The sequence below is a fragment of the Lytechinus pictus genome, chromosome 5 (assembly GCF_037042905.1).
Source record: "Lytechinus pictus isolate F3 Inbred chromosome 5, Lp3.0, whole genome shotgun sequence".
NCBI classification, from domain to species: Eukaryota; Metazoa; Echinodermata; class Echinoidea; order Temnopleuroida; family Toxopneustidae; genus Lytechinus; species Lytechinus pictus.
In genome coordinates this window covers 16,006,895-16,031,829 of record NC_087249.1, presented here as the reverse complement: position 1 = coordinate 16,031,829, position 24,935 = coordinate 16,006,895, and the positions used below count along the sequence as shown (strand labels likewise).

The window sequence follows — 24,935 nt, the reverse complement described above, 5'->3', positions numbered from 1 at the left end:
ACGGCTGATTATTCTGGAGCGCCAGGGGTTTTCGTATCTTACAGACATAAGCACTATACAATAATTAAATGTTATCATCATTATCAGTAATCATCGTTGTAGTTGTTATTTAGTCTTATGTTTATTATTTTACCTGTAATGTCAATGATTTTTATTATCAATTCTGTAATTATATGTTAGGCTTTTGTGCATCAATTCAAAATATTGTTCTTTCGTCAGCTCAATCATCCTTTCTTGTCTTAGAAAGTCTACATATCGGGAATAGCACAAACCTGCATAGAGTCAATACGAAATGAAATGAATTATTCCGCTCTCTTTATACTCGGAACCATTGAAAGAATAACATTGCACTTCATCGCGAAATTATGACTATGTACTGCTCGCCTGAATACTTCTGTAAACTTCCTGTTTAATTGTTTATTGGGAAATTTGTCAAGGCCAAAGACAATGAATAAAAATAAAAATATGATCCCATATGGACGCACACCACTAATAGGATCCGGCAATTTCGGGAATCCCTTTTAGACCCGTACCTAAAATGACGTAATGGTTGGAAAAAATATTCATACAAAATCAACGGTGCATATCTCAGCATTTTTTTTTCATATGGGCATAGAGAGGGATTACTACTGGATCTGTTCAGTCCCATGGGTGAGCAGTAATTTGTCAATGCTGGATTTTATGGGAACTTAATTAGTTGCCCAAGAAACACTGTGAGCACTGTGACTGCAACCAAGTTTGTATGTAGCCTTGGTTCGAGCCCCTGTAGCGGGAAAACATATTGAAAAACACCTTTTCATATCTTTAGCGTTTGAAGGATATTGGATGAACTACCAAATGATAAAGGTGTGGATGATGTCATTATTAAGACTTATTTTTGGCGATTTCTTAAAATCTCATTTTGGACACATGAGTCTATGGGGAAATAGTTAGTGGTGTGTGCCCATATCGCCATGCTTCGTTGAAGAATCACAGAAAAAAACGTGGCCATGTGTATACTCTTTTGTTGACGTCAATCAAGAGGTCTCGCTTGATGAAAACTATTTTCGAAATATTTATCGGGTCCATGTAAGGGATGGTAGAATGCATGTTTATACACACATTTCAACGTGCTTGATGGAATTTGATCCAACATGTACTGGACGTGAAACAAGCTTGGAAGAATAGGCTCTCATGATGCAATATAGGCCCATTTACCACACCTTCGTAACATCGGGTAAGTCAGTTTTAAGTATGTTGCAAATATTGGGTGATTACAAGTCCGGTGTTGGCATTGGTGTTGGTGTTGAAATTTGGATTGCTTCCCCTAGCTCCAAATCTTATTCAGAGTTTGTAAAACTGATCCAGATCACGTTATTGCACATCTCAACAACAAGTGAGTGACTTTTCTGAACCATCTTCATTTCATGATTGGTGTTGTAATCGTGTAAAAATTGACCTAACACCAACACCAAAAAGTCAACACTGAACTTGAAGTCGCCCATTCTATATTTTCGAACATTTCTGGAATATACAAATCACAATGTTCGGGATTCGAATCCAATCGCACTGTTTTTTTTAGATAAAGTTCTGATATACATTTGTCACATTCATCCTAGGTGGAAAAGATTATTAATCGACGAGGATTTATTCTTTGAAAGGCTGATCACCAGCTAATCAGTATACGGCTGATTATTCTGGAGCGCCAGGGGTTTTCGTATCTTACAGACATAAGCACTATACAATAATTAAATGTTATCATCATTATCAGTAATCATCGTTGTAGTTGTTATTTAGTCTTATGTTTATTATTTTACCTGTAATGTCAATGATTTTTATTATCAATTCTGTAATTATATGTTAGGCTTTTGTGCATCAATTCAAAATATTGTTCTTTCGTCAGCTCAATCATCCTTTCTTGTCTTAGAAAGTCTACATATCGGGAATAGCACAAACTTGCATAGAGTCAATACGAAATGAAATGAATTATTCCGCTCTCTTTATACTCGGAACCATTGAAAGAATAACATTGCACTTCATCGCGAAATTATGACTATGTACTGCTCGCCTGAATACTTCTGTAAACTTCCTGTTTAATTGTTTATTGGGAAATTTGTCAAGGCCAAAGACAATGAATAATGAATCATATTGCCAATACAAATATCCCCTTGAAAATCAACGTGCTGTAAATTGTATATTTTAATCAAGTTTAAGGGGAGCTATCACTCTCAGTATTTATATACAATCCTTATAATTAATACAATATCAAATTTAAGGTTTTACAGTTAATTTGCTAAAATCAGACAAAATTTCCTAGCATGTACGAAGCCATCGGAAAAAAAATTATAAAAGCATAATGTTATCCTGATATCCACTTTTCTTTTTCATATTTGTCTAATCATCAAAATGTATCTTGAACAAAAAATTGTATACATTTCATCTATTTCCTACGAATTTGTTAATTGATTATTGAAGTATTCTTATGACACTTATTCTGTTTTGTACATTTATACATATGTGTATATATGTTTGTTATGTTTATTATCAGAAAATGGAAGTGAAATAAACTAAACTGAAACTGAAACTGAAACTGAATATTAACATACATATTTTTTAATATAAAGTAAACGATATTGGTGAACCCAAACAGATATAAACTTATAAATGGGGGTAATAGTCCAGTAGACAGCCCCGTAGGCCATGTAAATGACCTGCAAAGACACTGTACTCAAGAACTTTTCCAGGTATATAAGACTTATACTGGACTATGTATGTGTCTGTCCGTGGTAAGAAAGTAAATACAGATAGGCTGGGATAAGGGTTGCATTTATACCTTTTATTTTTGTGTCATTTTTCACAACCATAAATTACATATTTTCTTTGAGGTAGTTCAGCATCAAGCATATAGACGTTTGCGGCCTAGGTCCGGGGTTCAAGCCCTACCGCAGCATTCTAGTATATTTGACAAGGATTTTTATTTGCATTTGAGACTTCCCACGCATGTGTAGAAAATTAGTAGCCTGTCGGAACAAATTCCCTTCGTGCTTAGGCACCAGACCAGTATAGCCGTGCTAAAAACGGTGCCATGGAATGCAGCCATTAGAAACATAGCATTCGGCGCTATATAAATGTTGCTTATAATTACCACAATCATTAAGGACAAGTGAGCAGAATAATGAACAAATAGCCGATAGGGGTAGTCAAGGCATTTCGCGAAAATGCGATGTTTTAATAGTCCATCGTATTCACACTTAAAATGTTGGGCAACATACTGTCCACTGTGTTGGGTAGTGTATGTTGGTAAAAACGATCTATATTCTGAGCAATAATTATCCATTTGAGCAAATCTATTACCCAATTCTTAGTTTTTATTACCCATTTGGGCATATTTTCAACAATAGTTGTGTGGATAGTATGTTGCCCAGGGTTGGTTGAAAGTTTGGCATTTTTTGCCCAACTATTTTAAGAATGTTTATATTTATTTCACAGATTATTATACAGCTACACTTAACAACATGGAAACTAATTGTGGGCTTAGTGCACTGTTTCTCCTGGTTCTCTTTGTATGTGTCTGCTTAGTAAGATCACAACCATGTCTGCAATGGTTGCCTCTGTGATCAACAAGGTAAGTAGCATGCACTTGGTCAAACTTAAACAAATTCATACAATGTAAAATACAAACAAAATAGGCTCGTTATCTTGTAATTATTTGTTTTATGAGCACATACGAAAAATAATACAGTTAGTCATCCATGTTGGTTCATTAAAAATGATTCGTTTTTTAATAAAGACGAATGCACTAGGAAAGGAAAAGGAGAAGTGACTACCACAAAAAGGGTTAAGAAAGAGAAATTAAGTTATAACATAACTTGTTTTCTCATATTTTAGTGTGTGTTCATCAATGATTGACGTAACGGATCACCATAAGTTTGTAATTCTTTGTAGAGTCACCTCTGCCAAAGAGCTTTCAATTAATCAATAAGCCAGTTTCACTCTGCGCATGATCAGAGGAAGGTCATTGGTACAATCAATGAGATAAGCACCAACTTTCATGTCTTGATTATTCATATATTCTTTTGAATTGTGTCTTTCATTTACATCCACAAAAAACAACAATGCGTCCACGAACGACTGGTACTTCACAGTTTGCCAAGTAAATTGTACAATATATTATAAATATGCATTCAAAGTAGAAATGCAACAAATACCTTCATGGAGCGTTCATTCATGTGCTATTCTAGTCACCTGGTCTATTCAATTTCTTCATCCTGCTATGTTAGACATGCTTACGTAATATCTTGCTTTGAAATCTGCCTATCACAATGAAATAAATGAAAGGTCATTCGACCAAAATTGTCCATGAAGTAACTACGAATTGGTCTGAACCATCATTTTGGTGGTGCCGTTTTGGAAAAGGTAATGGTTCTGACGGGATATTAGTTGGCGGTTCAGTCATAGAACCAAATTCTCACGTAAGAAATCGTGGACTATTATTTGACTCGCAAATGAATATGGAAACACATATTACCAATATATGTAAATCGTTATTTCGTATGATATACAACCTCAGACGAATACGAAAATGCTTTGATGATGAAAGCATGAAGACAAAGTAATGTACATCCTGTACATGCATATATTATCAGTAAGCTAGATTATTGTAACAGTGTGCTGTATCCTTGGGCTTCCTTCTCAAATTGGGCGTCTTCAGCGAGTACAGAACGCGTGTGCGCGGCTGATTTGTAGTCAACCTAGATTTTCAAGGATCACCCCTAAGGGAGATCGGGTTTAGTCGGAACGCGGGGTAAGTTGAAACATTGTTAATTTCTTTAACGCCTGTAATGTTGTATTATTAATAGCAATAAATTGAGGGCAGTATTGCATACATTTATTTTACAGGCGTTAAGGAAAATTACAATGTTTCAACTTACCCCTGGTTCCAACTAACCCCGATCTCCCCTATCTTAAAAGATCTGCACTGGCTTCCAGTTCGCCATTGAGTATCTTCAAGATTTGGTTATGTTGGTTAGTTGTATACAAAGCACTAAGTGGCCAAGCCCCCAGCTATATTTCTGAATTTTTACAAAGAAAAGTTCGCAGACAAAATCACAACCTGCGCAGTTCAAACGATGATTTGCTCCTTCACTTCCCCATCCGTAATACAAAGATAACTTTTGGGAGATCATGCTTTCGCCTGCGCAGCCCCAAAAATTATATAATGGTTTGCCATATGTAATTAGATTCTCTCCATCAGTAGAAACATTCAAACTTAGACTTAAAACCGATCTTTTCAAAAAATTCCCATACATTTTTCCCTTTTCTAAATTTTGTTCTCAAGCATGTCATTAGCTCTTTATTACAGCGCAGTAGAATATGTGCTCATAGTTTCTGCGCTATACAAATCAGTATATTATTATTATATCTAAATAGTCTGGTTACTATTTTATTGCCTTCAATAAAATGTAAGATCATTTGCTGTCAATTATTACTCTTTAAATGTGCGTTGGTTTATTTGTAGATATTGATAGGAGCACTGTAAAACCAAGTTTCGTTGTCAGAAGGATAACAGAAGCGGATTCAATTGTGTGGGAACTGGACATGGATATAATATGGCAAGCACCATCAGAAACAGGTAATTGATTAATTTATTTCTGCTATATTTAAGCCATTGTAATAAATAAAAAAAATTGTAAACTTGAACAAGAAAATCAACTGAAGCTAGTGAGCTTACGTCAAGTAGTTCATTGATAAATTAGTTGAAATATCTCTATTGTGTGTGTGAGTGCGTGTGTGTTTGTAGAAGAAGGTAAATAATTTATTGTATTAAGCAATATGTTTAAAACCACTCGGTCCATGTGGTCGAATGCAGATGGGGTAGGTGTTATTCTCTAGTTAAACGACGTGTTTTCAATCTCAGGCTTAACTTGTACTTCTAAAAGTATCTTATTTACGGAGCTTTTTCATTTTGTGGATACAATGACTGTCACTTTAATCATGATAATGATCATTTTTTCTCTATTCCTTATGTTTACTTTTTTAATTGAAATATTTACTTTCTGTAGATCACAACTACGCTTTGGAATTAACGAGATATAATGGAGGTAGTTACAGGTGCTTGGAAAATAGATCAAACCAGAATCTTGGATCGTCATTTACTTTTGTCTGCCGAACTAAATCGTCACAACAACATGTGGTATGTTTGTTTTTTTATAATTCTGTGAAAAATCGTTGACATTTAAATGTGATATAAAAAAAGGAAGCACATGTATCTCCATTATTGTGTTCACCATTTTGTTCAAGAGAATATGACACTGCTCAAACTAGTAATACGTTTAATGAATTATCGTCGGATTGTCATACAAATTGATACAATTTGGATTAAATTTCACAAGATTTATGGAAAAGGAGGATAGCTTTTGGGAACTTTATCAGGTTACTGTTTCATAACTTAAAAATGAAATTCACAAATCATTCTTTACAGTGTTAATATTTATATCAATAAAATTTGTAAGTTCGACCATGTCGACTGTGTTTTATAGCAGTTATACCAATTACTACTTCAAGGAATATAGGCCCTATAGATAATTTACCAATGACTATGACTATGATTTTTCGTTGTCTTCTGTTTTAAGACAACTTTATTATTGAATGCCAGCATGAATAATCTTTGAATGTTTTCAGATAGGCGAGCTGTACTCCGAGACTGACATATCATTTGGATATACGTATATATTTGATGTAAGTTAAAGATAGTACTACTAAAAATAGTTTCGGTTGGCTGCCTGAATATTTCTCTTTTTTTATTTCTCTGCAAATATTTATCGTATGCGAATGAATGGAATCCATCGTGATTTTCTTGTCTTGCGAAAATATGAAATTGTTATGCTATGTATGGGTTGTGGCCTAGTGGATTAGTCTCCGGACTTTGAAACAGCGTCGTGGGTTCGAATCCCAGCCATGGCGTAATTTAATTCGGCAAAAATTATTTATCCAAATTGTGCTGCATTCGACCCAGGTGAGGTAAATGGGTATCCGGTATTATTTATTCCTTGAACGCTTTAGCGCCTATTAATATAGCGGCTCAGCTAGAGCCGGGGTAATAATATGATTCTCAGTAGGAAAGCGCAGTTGAGTATATGCACATTATATATGCGCTAGATAAATGGACATATTATTATTATTATAAAATATGTATGCTATTTTTTATTAATATCATTGTTTTAATTACTATTTATGTGTTATTATAATTATTATCATTATTATTTCATTTATCATAATCACTGCCATTTTTAGGATGGTTATCATTTTCAATGTTTACATTAAAATTGTTTTCATTGGCAGTTTTTAGTTCTCATTGGTTCACACCAATATTATGGCAATTGTGGCAACTGAGATTTAATGTATTTTTATTTCAGGTTTGCCTGTATAACGTGACAGAAGATGCACTCGCTCTTTCATCAATTTGTGTCACCAACATTGTGTCACCAGGTAAGAACCAGTGGGTGGACGTGTTTCCGCATTGGCTTTACTGCCGAGGCTGTCAAGCCTCGTACAAGCTTAATACTAGCCTACAGTCACATCAACGACACTGGCGCCAAACACGCCAAACCGATCAATGGTGTTCCATTGAAAGTGACTGTTCAATGTTACATTGAACAGTCACTTTCCGAAAAGAAATGTATTACAGTAATACATTTCTTTTCGGTCGGGAGTCAGTAGCGCAGGTGAGACTGTGCATAACATTGTTGGCAGGCCTGCAAATGTTGCAGAAGGGGTTACCAATTAGGAGCCCCCTCCATCACAAGAACTCTGCTGTGAATCACATGTACTACACACAGAAATGCATACGGGACTACAACATATTTTGTTGATAATGTGTTATAACTCTGATGAAAAAGTAAATAATGCTATCGTTCAACGTTGTTCTACGACACAACATCAAAGGTATCATGAAGCATGCTTTTTACCCAAACACAAACAAAATTATTCTTTACCATGTTTACACGCGGCAATCACAATCTCGAAACCGAGACCGACTCGGACTATTGGTGTGTCGTAGCTAATAACGTAATAAAAATTTATCGTTTGAAAGTAAGTTTCGTCGTTGTGACTGTGGCTCTGAATTATCTGTGTACGAATCAATATTCGGAAGGTAAAATTGAGCTCCTGCACTGAATATAGAATTTAGGTTCAAGAAATTAGTGATATCAGCTTAGCTGAAACTATTTCCTCAAATTAATGTCGCAACAGATATGTACTTATTATGTCCCCGACTATTCGCAGGTTATTTTGCTTTGGGGGGCACATCGTTAAACTATATAATAAGTCATAGAGTCGCAACATTTTCATTGTTATTACCGCTTCTAACCTTTCTTTGGATAATGCCTCGGGTTACCTATTTTACAGATTGCTATGAGGCCACCAAGGACGAAGAGTTCTGTAGAAATCAACGTACGTATATCTTGTAATCCACTTTGATATAATTATCATTAATCATCAATATCGACTTGTCAAGAGATTCATAAAGATATTAGTGGTTAAATGCTGAATGTACAATTGCGCACTTCAGACATTCACGCAAAATTTACCCGAAACTTTAATTACATAACATTTTATAGTCATAGCAACCTTTTATATCAAGCCAGGTAAACGGTTAACATTTTCCCTTTTGCACATAACAGGCACGCAGAGGTGGTTGAAAGAATTGCAATTTACTGGTTCTATATTCTGCGTTTAACGAGTACTTTGTTTAATGCATTTGAGCAAGTTCTAAAATGTGGTCCATGGCTCGAATCAAGAACAGAGAAATAATTTAATGGATGAATTGAAAAAAGGGTCAAAATTTGCCATTCTCAAGTACCACATTTACAAATCCATCATTAGTATTTAAACGTCGAAACCATAGACGCTGCTATGGTAAACAGCAGACTTAAAGAACTGTTTTATTCGATGTTGCAATACTTCTGACATGGGTTTGCCTAGATGGAACTATTTCATTTAAGTTTCCAAACTTCTCCTTTCTATACTGTTAGCCACAGCCGTTAGTGGAAAACCTGTAAATGCATCCTTGTCACGTATTAACCCTGGAGAAATTGTAGATGCAAACAGAACTGTCGACGTAGACGTAGTTTGGGATGATCCTCTTCAGGTTAATGGTGTCATCAATAGATACACCATTGAAACTTATAACTTTTTCGTAATGCCTGCAGTGAGAGAGGACCAACAGACCATCTTTTTTGAACAAGTAAGATTAAATAAATGGGTTTCCTGTGGTATACAGGGACGCAGTATCCATCGTTGTCTATTAATTAACATTATGACGTAATTTGTTTTGCTGCGCGGTTCAATAGGACGCGTAGAATATGCGGATGTTAGCTTTGCCTTATTGTGCGTGAAATTTCCTCGCATGTTCTCATTGACTTTCTTGAGCGGGCAATAATTTGGATCCGTTGATAAACAATTGGAAACGTATTGACCCACCATTTGATATCAGTCACAAGCAGGCAATAATGTATTAGATTTGCCCTGCTCAAATATCTGGTGGGTGTTTCATAAAGCTGTTCGTAAAGTTACGAGCGACTTTACGCAAGACTGGAACATGTTCTTAGGTCATAACTCAATTGCATAGGGATATCACATACCACAGGAAAGGATCACCAGTCGTGCGTAAAGTCATTCGTATCTTACGAACAGCTTTATGAAACACCCACCAGATATGGTTAATGATAATGATTGTATACATTTACGCTAATACATTCCACACCCACCCACCTACACACATATATATATTTACACCAATGCAGTGTTAAGCAAGGATATTATGCCAAAACGGTTTATATGCTCTCCACATAGATAACGAACTACTTACTTTATTGCTATTTGCCTTTTTTCGTATTTATATATATATTTTTCATTTCTCAATGGTCCTTGCAATTCTCCTTTTCTTTCTTTTTCCTTGGCGATTCATCAGGCTCTAGAGGGCGTTCTTTAATTGAATCGGTCGGCTGAAAATAGAAAGTTAAAATATGCGTGCGCTCTGCGCTTATAACTGTGATTAGACGAAATACGTCGAAATGTATTAGCACATACAGAATTGCAGGGTTTTAAGGGGCGGAGAGCGGTGTGGGGTGAATATAACGCGTTCTCTATTCAGATAAAATAAAACCAAACAAAATCATAATTTATTAATTCTTTTCAATTGCTCCCTGTTTAATTGAAACATTAATTGCAGGGAGAGGGGAACACAAGCAGGTCCCATGAAGTTCAAATCTCCGGATTGTCCCTCAGTACAGAATACCGAACAAAGGTGAGTAGCTCATTGAGGTAATTCGTAAAATATATAGACCTACATTCAATGTGTGGTGGCGTTTTCATATCGCAAAATGGGTGCGGTAGGACATATGAGACCGTGTTAATTCCTTCTGTAAGCGTAGGAATCATTGATGTATTACATTACTGCGGATATATCCTTGTTTAATACTTGCACGAGGTAGACGTCATTAATGGATGTCTATCTTGAATAAAGTACATCCATAACGCTTACTTTTGGGACAGATGGCCAATATTCAAATTTTTAATGATTTTTTTTTAAATAGAAAAAAAAACAATTGTTTAGCTCTCAAATCATGGGGCGGGTGACCCTTCACCCTGAAAAAAATAATAGGGGACATGTCCCCCGTTTCCATGTAATCGCCGCATATGAATACAACGTAAAAAGCCTCTTTCATTTTGGTACCCCCTCTCATTACTTGCAACTGTTTGTTACGTTTATTGCTAACTTCTGTCTGTTTGGGAATATGTCTCGGAAATAAACTGGATTTTTTAAAATAATAAACTCCTGAATTCATTTTAAAATTTTGTATGGCTTTAATCTAGTCGTGAGTCGGATCCTACTAATTCCAGTTTTCTATCCCCTCCCGCTCCTCCCTGGCCGTCTCTCTGTTTATCTTTTTTTTTTTTTTTTTTTCCTTTCAAGTATAACGCATATCCTGTAAGGGCATTTCAATTTTATATGCAATCAGTCATGATACGATAATTGTATATACTATACAGACATGAAAATGAATTGTAAGAACACTGACTGTTAATTCAGTTTGTAACTTGGCTCTTCAGCATGTGTTGCTGGTCAATAATACTGTATACTATTATTAATAATCATGGTTGATTATACCCCACCCTTCTGTGATATAAAAATACTTTTTAAAGCGTGGAATAGGATGACGAAATCATGATGAAATTTTATAGCTTAAATTTCTGCAGTAAGCGGTTGAAATAATATGCATTCACAATCTTTGAAAATCATTTTTTTTACATGATAAATGTGGCTATGCGAAGATCACTCCATGGATTGTCCTTCCATCGAACGAATTAACAGGCGGTCTGATAGCTGAAGTCATTTTCAAAACACCTTCTCTATCGGACTTGCCTACAGAATCACCATTAATGCCGACGACGAATGAGAACGCGAATCCGACAACGATGGACCAACCTGCTGGAACACAACCATTAGGTAAGCCCCTAAATTCACGAGTGCCATAAAGTGGCACTTTTTAAATGCATTACGTCCGGGCAATGCATACTTCAAGTATGAGTATCAAGATAGACCCAAACCCACCGAGTTTCGGATCATTTTTATACAAAGCTGTCTCGTGTCACCCCCTTCCGATCAACTCTATCAAGAATTCCTGGGCTATACTTGATATCATTGCACTAGACTCCATGGAAGAACATACATGTAACTGTTATACTAAACAACATTTAAATTGGCTACTCAACCGTATCATATTGTATCAATGGATCGGCCCCAGAATATGATAATTATTTGATGTCATACAATCTTTCTCGACGTTGAAGGTCTTCTGATTGAAAATTGTTTGCAGTTCCTAAATCCAAGAAATCATGGGGGATCGGTCTGTTGCACATGCTGAACCATCCTTGTGGAATCAGTTGCCATATTCCATTCGTAGTATTTAAAAAATCGAATATTTCAAAATTGCTCTAAAACCCATTTGTTTAAAATCGCTTTCCAATAGTTTCATCTGATTGTAACGACTGTGTTGCATTTATCCTTGTTTCTTCCCGCTCTATACATTTTTTTCTTATTTCCTTTTCACAGCGCCTTGAGCACATACTCAATGTGGATATGGCACTTTAGAAATACTCTACATTATCAATATAACAAGTCAAGCTGCCCATTTATACCCTCATGCATCTATACGTCAAGCACACTGTTATCTCTGTATCATATTTTCCTATAGCGATCGTTGATATCTACCCTATATTCAAGAAAAGGGAGGTTAACCATAAATATGTGGAGTTGGGAAACCAACGTAGTTCTGGTTGTTATTATATTATTATTGTTGTTTTGTAAGTTATTGTGTATGTTATATTGTGTTTTTTTTTATTTCGGAAATAAAACAAACCACCAAGCGCCGATGGAGAGGAGGGTGTTGGACAATGAAATGAAACAACTTACCTTCCATTTTTGTGGAAATACACTCAGCGGCGACATTCGCATCGTTGATTCTTATCGGGCACAAGACGTTTTCTTTATACTTGTTATGTAATATATTAATAAAAATTGTTAGGAATATGCCTATATATTATTCGGTTAAGAGTCTTACACATTTTGTTATTAATGGTTTTCTTAATTTAAAAAAAAAAAACGTTTCAAGGTTAAAAAAGTCATTTTGCAATAATGTTCCACAATATTGCATTCAATTCAATCAGTTCATTATTTCATTTCAAATCAAAATATGATACAAAGTAATGTAAGTCAGATGCAAATTATCGACATCTCAATGGAAAGCAGTATGAATAGAGTATATGGAAATGAGAGGGTTGTCGATCACCCATCAAAATATTTAGAGCTAAATATTATTCAATAATAAAGTATAAGAGGAACAAATGAAGAAAGAGAAGGTTAAGATCAGACTGAGATTAAACAATATTTTAAATCACAGACCCGTATTGAATTTACTATTACACATTGAAATGTAAAATCAATATTTTCAGTGAATTAAATTATCTTTCTTTAGATGCTTCTCTAGACGTCTTGACCATCAGTATTGTCTCGACCGCAGTTGTCACAGTTTTCATCGTTGTTCTCGTTTTTGGCATCGTTCGCATTCGTGCAGCATATTGTCGGAAAGTCATTGTTTTGGATCCATCGGAAATGCTGAAGGCCCCGAATGCACCGTCAAGAAGTACGTAAAAGAGATTAAAAATCAAAATATCTTACATCTCCTCTGCCCGTCTTTTCAAAGAATAAATTTAAATACAAATATAACAAAAGAATAAATTTAAAATCAAGCATCTAGTAACATTGATTTCTATGAGCAGATGGGATATAGCAATTGGAATATATTAGTAAACATTGGATTTATTCCGAAAATATTAGATTTATTTATTCATTCTGTTACGTATCATTTTTTCTTCAAATTTCATTATTTCTATTTGTTACTCTTTTGCTTGTAAAGGCAAGAACAATTGCAACTTAAGTTTGATTTTATTATGAGCTTATCTTGTCCACTTCATGTTATCCAAAAATGATGCTGCATTTCACAGTCCACTCGCAGTCGATTTTAAACTATCCTGATATATCAATGCATGTGCGCTTTTTTAATATAAATGTCTATCTTTCTATCAAAACCAACCAACGACCAGGGCCCCGTCTTACAAAGAGTTGCAATTGATAAAATCAACTACAACTGTGGAAACCCAGGAATGTCAACATTTATCATCCATATTTGTTCAAAATATGTTCTAACTATGATATATATTCATACATTCACTGTTTTCTTAAAAGTTCAGTGTGCATCTTGTTTTGTTTACAAAGGATATTGCGTAAGCTTTCTGCAGAAAAAAAATGACGTTGATGGATTTTCACAGAGTTGAGGATAATTTGATCAATCGTAACTCTTTGTAAGACGGGACCCTGGAGTACCAACCGCGTAGCCAGGATTTCATTTTGGAGGGGGCGGTAAATGCACGCGAAGCGTGCCAACGCTTACAGAGCGCGCGAAGCGCGCTACCTAGGGGGTGGGTGCAGGGAGGGGGAGTTTCTCCCTCCCGCGCGAAGCACGAAGCTTTTGGTGTTTCAAAAATTAAAATGAAAAGGAGTCGTCTCTCTTGTCTCTAGTATCTATATCAGCTCCAATTCAGTTGACTATATTGTGATTTTGAACCTGGTTTTCATGAACCTTGTTTTCAAAAAAGATTGTGAACGCACAAAAAAAGGAATACAATGGAGGAAATTAAAATGATAATAACCCCGCGCGAAGTGCGGAAGCTAAAGCGTTTTATCAATTTTTTGCCATGAGAAGGGTCCCGAGAAAAGAATATTCTCAAACATATATTGAATACTTCCCTTGGAAAGATCAGATTTGATTACAAACAATTTAGCGACAGTGCATATCTTTAATTCGCAAAACAGAGGAGAAGAAGTGTATATGCCAGGAGGAAGATATTCCTCCCCGCGCAGAGCAACGAAACTCTGAAATTTCAAAATGCGGATGTTTCATCAAAATAATGCAGATATCTCCAATACCCCATCGGCTCTAATTCAATTAATTTTCTAAGATTATTGAATTTCATTAAAAGGAAAATAGTGCGCAAAAAGTTGAAACTTCTGTGATTTATTGAAATTATATAAAAAGGATGCCTAATTTCTTTGACTTATCCTAAAACGCTTCATTTTGAATTATAAAGAAACTTAAGAGTCATTCAAAATTTCAAACTGAGGGCGAAAAACAGGACAGGAGATGAATGTACAGGGAAATGACATGAAGTTGAATAGAATTTGATAAAAATTATTGTACTTTTTTATTTAATACCCTTATACGATACGAATTGTATACCTTCCTCTTTTTGGATTAGGAACCTGTATGCCCCAAAAATTATGGTTGTTTAGTAATGAGCTGAAAAGCGGGAGAAGTTGACTTTATGGAGGTGACGGCAGAAATTGATATAAAGATTTTACCCGCCCGGAGCCGACCCGACCAGCGCGATCAATTAAAAAAAAAGATAACTTCATATACTTCGGCCTAACCTTATTCTAATTCCATGCCCTAATGTATACATTTGAACTTTAACTGGCAATAAACACATATAGCTGAGGTAGAAAAACAGGGTTAGAGAAAGGGTGGGGGGAAACAATGGAGATCTTCAATATTTTCATTTAACCGCGCGCAGCGCGGAAGCAAAATTCATAATCATAAATTTAGAGCAAGAGTGAAGGAGTTTCTCTTTTGAGAAAAAAAAAGAATAAAAAGAAAAAAAAACACAAAGCTACCTTTCTTCCCTTTCCTCCCTTCCCTTTTCCTTTTCTCCTCTCTTTTTTCCCTTCTTTTTTTTTCTTTTTGGGGACGTTTTTTTTTTTTTTGGGGGGGGGGGGGCGACCGCCCCCACCGCCCCCCTGGCTACGCGCCTGTGGAGTACCTGATACTTTCGTCCTTAACCAGTTAAGGCCCCAATTTATACTCTCATGCATCAATAGTCCAAGCACACTGTTATCTCTGTATCATATTTTCCTATAGTAATCGTTGATATCGACCCTATATTCAAGAAAAAGGAGGTTAACCATAAAGATGTGGAGAGAGGAGAACAACTTGGTTCTGGCCAGTTTGGAGTAGTTTATCGTGGTACACTTCTCAGGCGAACAGAACCGCGAAGACATGTCACCGTCGCTGTGAAAACCGTGAAAGGTATGCCAATTCCGAATTTTATCAAAGGAAGTGAAGAAAAGAAAATCGGAGACATTGCTATTTTGAGATCTACATGTATCATCCCACAACCACACACACACAAAAACAAATCAGTGCAAATAAAAATACTTCCAACGCAATTAATTTACTTCCACAAATTAGTAGCTATGCTTAATTTTACTGAAGTCATACATTCACGGAACCTTCCGAACACATTTCTCAGGTTTTAAATGCAACATTTCATAAACAGAAAAAAAGAGTTCAAATTAGGAAACGGTTTAAATCTAGTTTACACGCGCCATAATATTACAATCGTTTATTTGATACAATAAACAAAATATAGGCAATGGAAAATACAAATCCTGACTATTTTTTTAACTTTCTCCTTTACCTTCTAGACGATGTATCAGACCTCATGAAAAGTGATTTCCTAAACGAGATTCACCTGATGATCGAGATTGGTCAACATCAGAATGTAATAGAGATTATTGCGTGCTGCACGGTCAAGTACCCCTACTATATAATCACCGAGTTACTAGAATACGGAGATTTACTTCATTTTTTGAGAAAATGCAACAAGGTAAACAACATCCTTAGAAATAAACACCCATTCTTGGATTATTATTAAGTAATAGATAAAATGCTTAGAAAAAATAAAAGGGATGGGTAAAGGATTCCGAAATTTATCCCTTCCTTGGCAATCGTGTAATTCATACACAAATAATGCAAATGTGTGTGGTTACGTACTTTGTTAAAATAATTTGATGAATACGTTTGTTTTCACGATATGAAATAGGATGTGAACTCCATTAATGGTGTCATTATGTGTACTTCAAAGGTGAACTTCGATATACAAAATTTAGTCAATTTGTATGTTTTGCGTGAATCTTTTATCCCATTATATTCGAGCCCGTTGTTCCATAGCTTTATTCGCTATTACATAATCATGACAATGTTTTTTTTTTTCAAAAAAAAATTTGTTTTCAATCTTTGTTTTTAGTGATTCTTATTACATAATCATGTAAATTGATTATAAATTATACACATTCGAATGACTATTAATGAAGTATTTCATGTGAAGATAAAAACGTTCTCAAAATTATCAATGAGAATGGTTGATTTCACAAATAGCTTTAGTTATTTTTGTGTAATTGATATTCTCAAATAGCCTGAGCACATCGGAAGGGACGCTGTATACGATATTTCAAATCTGCAACGATACCAGATTGCAAGGCAGATAGCAAATGGAATGGTAAGCTCTCAAATCTGTTTGACTCCTTTCTGCTTTATAAGTCTGGCATAATATCCATTGTATTATAGAAAAATGGGTTGGCATAGGGGATTTAATATTTAGCAATCGACAGTGGTTCTCATGAGCAAGGAGATTTGGACATGTAGCCCCATTATCCAATTGTTATGCATTTTCTAATTCTCGCATCATTTGGTGAGGTTATAATCTAGCCATCTTTGGCCCAACATTTCACGAATCAAGCAAAGCAACATTTCGGTATTAGATTAGATGGTATACAAATAGCGAATAGGCATGAGTGCGATGGCGCGATATTTCGCATGAGGTGAAAGACAACGAACGTAGAGGGCAGCAACACACAAGCGTGTTGCTATAAGGAAGGTCAACTCGATACGCGCATGCAGCTGAGCTGCGCGCGTATTTTATTGTTCATGCCAACGAAATCAAATGCCGATCCAATACAACAACAAATAAGTAGCGATCAAAAAACGAATATGAAAGAATATGACTACAACAATATCAAAGATAACTTAAAAAATATGTTGAGGAATATACATACATATAAAAACATACTTTGATATTTAAAACTTTACAAATATAAGTTTCAGGAAACTAAAATCATTACCAAATCGGTGATTGTTGTTATCAGCGATTTCACCAGACGGCTGTATTAGGTGATTTGCGTCGAGACGATTTTGTGACCACTCGCAAAGCATTTCGGGATTGAATATAACCACCTTATTTTCTCTGAGCTCTTCGCTGAACCCATCATCACAGTGCAGCTGCAGCGCAGCGCGCAGCCAATGCAATGCATCCGATGCATGGGTTGTTTTTTCGCCGTCCATGCCATGGTCTCGGACTCAGAGTTGAAATTTAGACCCGGATTTCGGGGATACAGCGCCTTTATTTCAGATTTATAGACTTAAAAGTCAAATGACATTTAAAATTTGAAATCTAACCTTGAACAATCATCGTTGATAAACATCAGCCCTGAAGCCATTACACTTCAAATCAGGCCAGGCAAATTAGACGTCATTGTCTAAGTTGCTAGATCTATGACGAGTCGCCTGAAGCCCCAGCGCATCATCAACGTCACTAGCTAGCTGCGCGACCGGGCAAGACTCGGCGCACCCAGGCCAGAAAAATGACCTCGATTATTACGGTGGTTGTCTATGCATTTATTAGTGGTGCAGCGAAATTCAGCAGAAGAAAATAAGAGATATGAGGTATCCTCGTTACAGGCTTAATATTCCAAAATGAGGAAAAATGTCAAAATCATGATTATTTAAGCTAAATATTTTCTTTAAAAATGAAAATAATATTTTTAATATTTATACCCAGAATAACCGATCTAATAATTGTTCATTAAAAAATATTTGAAATTAACAAATGAAAAAAAATCAACTCGACAAATTTCCCAAAACCCCACCTTATTTTTTAAAGTGGTCACAAAATTCGAGCGGAGTTGACCTTCCTTAGAGCAACACGCTTGTGTGTTGCTGCCCTCTACGTTCGTTGGTGAAAGACATATGCTCTATTCAACTCGGCGTTAGCCGAGTTGAATAGAGCGTTTCTTTCTTTCACCTCATGCGAAATCTCGCGCCATCGCACTCATGCCTATTCGCTATTTGTGTTGTACAACGCCTCGGAATTTACAAAACATATGAAAAAACGAAGAGTTATCCCTATAGTAATCTATGATAAGGGAGCAAAAATACCGAAAGCAGAAAGCAAAATCCCACAAGCCCACATGACCTTGGGCAGCCTTGCGCATTTAGCCAGCAGGCTTATACGCGTATTGTTCATTTTTACTGAGCGCAATGAATTAAATCGTATTGTGACGTCACCTCCTAAGGCCGTGCAACGGTGCATTTTGGACGGTACATTTTGGATGGTACGTCTTTTGTGCAACGGTACGAATGTTTGACATGCAGCCTCCCATTTGCTCGCGTACAACAAGCTAAGTAGGCGTTGTACAATACATAATAATAGCTGAATTGATTTGAAAGAAATAATCGAAAATATTGATGGTACGCATATTAAGATAATTCCCATTCATGAATAATCCATTATCCAGGTATACATTTCTTCTCGGCGGTTCTACCACGGCGACCTAGCCGCGAGAAACATATTGGTCGGTTCAAACCTTGTGGTAAAGATATCAGACTTTGGTCTTAGCAGCGACGTCTACGAAGTTGGTTACCAACGGTTGTCGCTAGACAGAAAGCGTCCCGTCAAGTGGGCCAGCCTGGAAACAAACCTTGAGGGAAAATGTACCATTCAGAGTGACATGTCAGTTTTTTAAAGGAAAATGAAACCCTTGAAACAAGAAAGCTTGTCCAAAAACAGAAAAATCAAAGAAAGAGATAAACGAAAGTTTGAGATAATTGAATGAATAATAAGAAAATTATGAGCATTTGAAGTTTAGATCATTGTTGTAATGCAGATCCTCCTATTAGCAATGCGACAAAAGTGTGATGTCACATGTGAACAACTTTCCCATTACTTTTCTATATATTTCACTAAAACTGCCTCTTTTCTCACATCTATCAGTAGATCATGTATTCTTTTTATAGGAGGGCATGTAATACAGATTTAAAAAAAAATACATTATGGATAAAGAATTGGTATCACCCTATGAAAAGGTAAGGACACAATTTTCGTGGTATTTTATAGTCTATAAAAGGAAAAGTTGTTCACATGCATGTGACAACGCAAATAGTTGTCGCTTTACCGATTTGAGGATTTCCATAGCATTACTGATCGCAATATTCAAATGCTCCTAACTTTCTCATTATTTGTCCGATTTTTCTCAAACTTTCTTTGATCTTTCTCTTTTTACAAAAGCCAACTCGTTCCAAAGGTTTCATTCCCCTTTTATGAAACTTAGTTTCAGTGCAATATGAGAGCGGTTTTAATATATGGGAGTGGTCGCTGCAGTTCTTGAGCGATTTGTTGGCTTGTTCTTTGATCTGTTGAGTCTTGGGCTTGTGATATACCAAAGAGGAGTTTTACAAACTATAATATTTAACCAAAAGCAATAATTCCATTATACATTGCCAGTGGGATTTGTTTTGAAATGGATACCTCTATACCCCTAATAATGCTAATAGTGACCCTAGGGAATTGTCCCACGAATCATGATTTGCGAATTAATAAAGATCTTTCTGGATATGATAATCTTATTTTAAGGGATTATTTCATCAATTTAGCATAGACGATTACCATGTTTACATGAATATGCTGTCACATGTCCCTTATCTGTTTAATGCATTTTAAAAGTGGAAATAACTTATTTCACGCAAATGGATAATACATAATGATTCTTAAATATTATCCGATATTCCATTTAACTTCGACTTCAACAATGGCGTAAGCAAAATATGTTACGTGGCGCCCGAGAATCACCTACCAAGAACTAAATAAACAAACACACATACACACCATCCCATCACACTCACACACAAATAGACAATTGGCGTGTATATGTATGTACATATTATATACAGTGCTCACACAAAAAAACGAAACCGAGATTTATCGATGATTTATCATAACAGGCTAGCGTTCAAACTCACTCGACACTCCGTTTTGTTGACGATCAGCCATGCATTAAGTATTTCGTTAACCGTGCGATAGCTTCTGTGGGAAACCAGTGAAGACACGTTTATTTAATGAAATTATGGAAAAACGAGCACTTTTTCGAGGGAACATAACTTTTTTACTTCTTGACCATTTGCTGTGATTAAGGTATAAAATAAAAGAGCAGATATTGAACTTTTAGGCATGTGATTTTTTTTTGAAATTCAGATACGACCCGCCAAATGGAATTTTGGTATCCTTTCTTCAAATTGTTTTTGCTCACTCATGCGTGAATGAGGAATAATCTAAGTAATATCAGATGAAAGAGGAGATTCTAAGCTTTACAATGGTAGGTCATTTGTACATTGTATTTATGATTAAGTTATGATAAATCATCGCTAAATCTCGGTTTCGTTTTTTCTGGGACGCACTGTATATATACCTAATTCCTGTCCGTCATTATCATTTTTAGATGGTCGTATGGAGTCGTGTTGTATGAGATCTTCACAAACGGTGAAGTGCCTTACAAAGACATAGATAGACGTGAGGTTATTCGGCGAGTACGGGACGGCTACCGGATGGGGAAACCAGATAACTGTCCAGATAACGTGTAAGGATTAAAGACTATTCTCAGATGTAAATAGTTGGAAATAAATAGGAAACATAATCGATGTCTAATAAGAAATAGATCTAACCCTTATTTTGGTACTGAATAATTAATTACTACGACCGGATACTACGGACAACGAGCTTATTGTAAGACGTAGGTTCCATGGCCCTTTTACATGAGACATGCGATCGAGGCTTGAGCAGGAGATAATAATAATAATGATAAATTTGTATAGCGCAGCTTTTATGTAAAATATTTCAGCTGCGCTAGTTCTGAGCTCGTTTTATTTCATTATATGTGTACACAGAATGATGAAAGAGATATGATTTCGATTTCGATTTGAAGATAGTAAGTGATGGAGAACTTCTTATGTCAATTGGCAGGCTATTCTAAAGTGTGGGGCAGCAAGTGCAAATGCGCGATCGCCAAGTGTGATTTTTGTTTTGTGAAAGGGAATCTGGAACAACAATATATCTGTGGAACTTCCAGATGGTCCATGTGTATGTCAATGCGGGCTATTTGCATATCCCGATCATTCTTATTCCTGCAATAATAATAATAATGATAAATTTGTATAGCGCAGCTTTTATGTAAAATATTGTTGCCATTTATAACTACTAAGGGGGGAGGAAACATTAATTTCTTTTTACTGATAAACGATGCTCTAATGACAAAGTTACAATTAATCAGTAATATCTATCTGCTGAAATGCAGACGTATATCGTACACCACCAAAGGAAATCATAAACAAGAATCATTTTCAATGCAATTTAGGGGCCAATCATGCCAAAGCTATCATAAGACTTTGGATCATGTCCTTGAGTGTGTAAAATTATCTTCGCTCTAAATATCAATTGAGCCTTGCCAATATCTAGTTCACATAACCGCGCATTTCTTGCTTCAGAAAATGCACATGACAAAATATTGACACGTCGACGAAGGTTATGAAGATTTAGCCAAATTATCATCAGACAAATAATGTTCACAATACCCAAATGCAGTCCTACCTTATTAACTCTTGTTACTGAAGGTACGAGAAGATGTTACTATGCTGGGATGAGATGCCTGCCGGTCGTCCATCGTTTGGGGATCTCCTCAATTTCTTTGATGATAATATTTCCTTAGCAAACCCGGCGGATTATCTTCAAGTTGATAATCCCGAGGTAAGTTAGACTATGTACAAAAAGGATATTTTATATAAATTTACTAATACTTCTTTTTTGTTGTCATAGAAACATAATAGACACACATTTTCTTTTTGTTTCGCCACGTCTGCCAGTAATAATCACTGTTGGGGTTGTCCATATCCATTAAATAATTAACACCAACCTTAAAAACCACCATGTTACCCAATAATTGTTCTTATTATGGCTTTACAGAAAAAAAGAAAAACAAATGTATATTCATTTGAGTATGAATGTGCCTACTTAAACAAATTGCATTGCTATTTGACAAGCTTATTTAGCATGCATTTATATTAATGACAGTAAAAATACTAATGCTTACATTTATGATGTGATAAAAATAAAAAGATTACGATAATGTTAATAATGATAATAGTAATAATACACTGTAAAAATGAAGTGCTAATTTAGCACTTACAGTGCTTGTATAGTGACTGCACTTCGAGTGCTGTTTTTCTAGTTCAAATTTAAACTAGAAAATCAGCTCTCGAAGTGCAGTCACTATACAAGCACTGTAAGTGCTAAAGTAGCACTTCATTTTTCACAGTGTAATAATAATAAGAAGAATAAAAACAATAGTAATAATAATGGTAATAATAGTGATGATAATTATAATGAAAATGATATAATACTATTACTAATAATAATGATAATAATATAAATAATAAAAACACTGATTGTATTTTACCTTATTTCCAGGATACCAAACCAGGGCAAACATCACATTCCTTTGATACAAGACCAGATGGGGACGTGGGGGCCTCTGGCGAGTCGGTGAACATGCAGGATTGGGAATTCGAACGACAGCCGAGTTCGCGGACAATGACATATTCAAATGACGTCGCTTTAAATTATTCTCGGTTCGATTCACAAGGACTACAATATGAACGATATCACGACACTGACATTACGGAATGAATCGAATAGCAACAGTCAAGAGAATACAAGAAAATTATTATACGTGTGCATTATAGGAAACCTGAATATACATATTTTTGAGAAAATAAAACCCATCAAGGCTGCTCATAGTGCTAATAGAGGTTCAAATGTGTTTGTCACTGTGGCTCAGTCCGGAGTTTACAAATCACTAGTCACACGTTTGAGTCATGATCCCATTTCATAATTATGAACAGGGGAGGGGGGTTATATACACTCATTAAAATGAAAAAAAGTATATATTACGCGTCTAGATCGCTTTATTTAATGTGGCCACTGTCAAACTTGAGCGCCCTCTATTAACACGGGTTATTAGGCGGGGGGGGGGGGGGGGGTGAAACAGAGATGATATCGGCATAACTCTTGTTTGCTACTTCTTTTTCTTCCTTATATAGAGTAATGTGGATTGGGAGGAATCAAATGATGACTGAAGTGCTACCTCGAAAGATTCGATTAGATTTAGCAATAAATGTAAATTCACAATTAATTCGTTCTTCCAAGTTTCATGGAGCCAATGAGTTTCTGATGATTATGATTTCTTGTTTGTTGCATATAGATCATAAAAAGAATGTTCTTTATTTCTTATTTATGGCGAAGGATCATACTCATAATTCGCTTATTTTTAGTATGTTGTTACTCGTGTATCCGCAACGAATGAGGAATATTAACCTCATATCATTAACATTAACATTTATCATTATGATTATAAACATTAACCATTGTGATAATTACATTGAACAGTTCTTATGAAGCGCTCGTAAATATTGAAGATTAATACTCATGTAGATGAGTTCTGTCCACCCATGTACCTTTATTTTCTGTCTTTATCTCGTCCTTCCTTTCTTTACTTTTTTGCGGATCTTGTTTTCTGTTAATATAGTATGTTCCACACGCAATAATATTTTATGTATTTAGAAGTATTTTTTATTATATTTACTAAATAGTTTATGTTTTGACTAAAACCGGGCATAAAAATGTGCATGTTCTATATACAGTCATAATGTTTAATTTCTGTCACAATTTAGAAAGTAGATCCTTGTCACCGCGAATAAATACTCGAATTGTCAAAACCACCTACATGATGATGCTGGTCTTTATCAATAATGCCAATAACTTTTTGTAATCATATTTATCACATGTATTGTCATCAAAGCGATAATCTACTTTGCTAGTACCTGATAAATTTCATCATGATCATGGTGATCATCATCATCATCATCATCATCGCAATCATCATCATCATTAATAGTGAACATCATGCCCTCAAAACAATGGATATCTTAGTTATCACTCTAACGCAAGCATAACTATTGTCGTGATAGTGACGGCAATCTCCAACATACCCCAGCAACCGTATAATCATCTTTACCACCAACGCCCCACTACAGTACAAGCAAAATTAAAATTATCGTTGTTATCACCAACGGTGTTATCACCAACGGTGTTATCAATACCACCAAGAGTTTTCCCACAAGAAGCAGAATATATTTATCTTGACATCATTACCATCCTCATCATAATCATCATCATCATCATCATCACCTCCATCATCATCATCATCATCATAATAATTATCATCATCATTATCACCATCATTTAACATCATCATCACCATCATAATCATCATTATCATCATCATCATCACCACCACCAGTGACCTCATCACAGCATCATCCTACTAAATTTATTTA

The 24,935-nt window shown here is 35.5% G+C and overlaps 1 pseudogene; it reads left to right on the top strand.

Moving 5' to 3' along the window:
- Positions 1-1,224: 1,224 nt before the first annotated feature.
- LOC129262362 (ephrin type-A receptor 4-A-like) lies at positions 1,225-24,317 on the top strand (annotated as a pseudogene).
- Positions 24,318-24,935: the final 618 nt, after the last annotated feature.